Here is a 2,229-nt window from a genome sequence, read left to right on the forward strand (position 1 = left end):
AGAACTATATGATAGAACATGGGATTGCGTCCCAACTCTCGGCCTCTGGTACACCTCAGCAGAATGGTGTATCAGAAAATACAAATAGAACCTTGTTGGACATGGTTCGGTCTATGATTATTTGTGTTCATCTTCTAGACTCATTTTGGGGTTTTGCAGTGCAGACTGCATGTTATATCTTGAACCTCAAAAAATATTTCTGAAACACCTTTTGAGTCATCAAGAGGCCGTAAAGGTAGTTTACTCCACTTCAGGATTTGGGGTTGTCCGGCACATGTGCTAGTGACTAACCCAAAGAAGTTGGAACCGCGTTCAAAGATTTGCCTCTTTGTAGGCTATCCCAAGGAAATGAAAGGTGGATACTTCTATACTTCGAGTGAGAACAAAGTGTTTGTTTCTACAAATGCTATCTTCTTGGAAGAAGACCACATGAGGGATCATAAGCCACAAAGTAAGCTCGTTTTGCGTGAGATCTCTAGTGAGACTGAGACTACTGAGAATTCAACAAAAGTTGTTGAACAGGCTGACAGATCAACAAGAGTTGTTGAGGTTGGAACGTCTAGTCAATCATCTCAAGAGTTAAGACTGCCTCGACGTAGTGGAAGGGTTATAAACCCACCGAATCGCTACATGGGTTTGACCAAAGGGGTTGAGGATCTGTTTCTTTTAAGAAAGAAATGGAGGATGTTGACAAAGATGAATGGGTTAAAGCCATGAACCAGGAAATGGAGTCTATGTACTTCAATAACGTCTGGGAGCTTGTTGGTCCACCTGATGGGGTAAGACCTATTGGGTGTAAGTGGATCTATAAGAAAAAGAGAGGTGTAGATGGAAAGGTACAAACCTTTAAGACTAGACTCGTGGCAAAGGGTTATACCCAAGTTGAGGGAGTTGACTATGAGGAAACTTTCTCACCTATTGTTATACTCAAGTCTATCAGGATTCTCCTGTCCATAGCGACATTTTATGATTATGAAATATAGAAAATGGACATCAAGATTGCCTTTCTTAATGGTAATCTTGTGGAGACCATCTATATGACTCAACCAGAGGGGTTCATAGTTCCAAATTAAGAGCAAAAGGTTAGCAAGCTTAATAGGTCCATTTATGGGCTGAAACAAGCATCTAGATCTTGGAACATCAGATTTGACACTGTAATCACGTCGTTTGACTTTGATCAGAACGTTGATGAGCCTTGTGTTTACAAGAAGATCATCAACAGCTCTAGCTTTCTTGGTACTGTATGTGGATGATATCCTACTCATTGGAAATGATGTAGTGTATCTGACTAAGAGTAAGGAATGGTTAGTTGCCCAGTTCCAAATGAAAGATTTGGATGAGGCACAATATGTTCTAGGGATCCAGATTATCCGGGATCATAAGAACAAACGATTAGCCCTGTCTCAGGCATCGTACATTGATCAAATGTTGATCAGGTATAGGATGTAGGATTCTAAGATGGGTTTGTTACCCTTCAGGAATGGAATCATTTTGTTTAAGGATTAATGTCCTAAGACACCTCAAGAGGTTAAGGAGATGTGACAGATTCCCTATGCTTCAGCTGTAGGAAGCTTGATGTATGCAATGTTGTGTACCAGACACGACATTTGCTATGTAGTAAGGATTGTCAGTCGATATCAGTCCAATCCAGGATTTAATCACTAGATGGCGGTCAAGACAATCCTAAAGTATCTTCGGAGAACGAGGGACTACATGCTCGTGTATGGAGATAAGGATCTGATCCTTATAGGATATACGGACTCTGACTTTCAGACCGATAAAGATTCTGGCAAATCGACATCGAGGTCAGTCTTCACTCTGAATGAAGGGGCTGTAGTCTGGTGAAGCATCAAGCAAAGATGCATTGCGAACTCCATTATGGAAGCCGAATACGTAGCCAGTTGTGAAGCAGCTAAGGAGGTTGTTTGGCTGATAGATTTGGAAGTTGTTGCGAATATGGATTTGCCTATCACTTTTTATTGTGATAACAACGGGGCTATGGCAAATTCAAAGGAGCCTCGGAGTCATCATCGCAGTGATGTGATAGTCACGAAGATCGCATTGGAGCACAATATTGCTAATCCCTTTACAAAAGCCCTCACGACTAAAGTGTTCGAGGGTCACCTGGAGAGTCTTGGTCTGCAAGACATGTGACATCTTGTCTAGGGCAAGTGGGAGATGATACTAGGGTATGCCCTAGTTTATTGTATATTGTACATATTTTATATT

Source organism: Benincasa hispida, chromosome 2 (assembly GCF_009727055.1).
Source record: "Benincasa hispida cultivar B227 chromosome 2, ASM972705v1, whole genome shotgun sequence".
Lineage (NCBI taxonomy): Eukaryota > Viridiplantae > Streptophyta > Magnoliopsida > Cucurbitales > Cucurbitaceae > Benincasa > Benincasa hispida.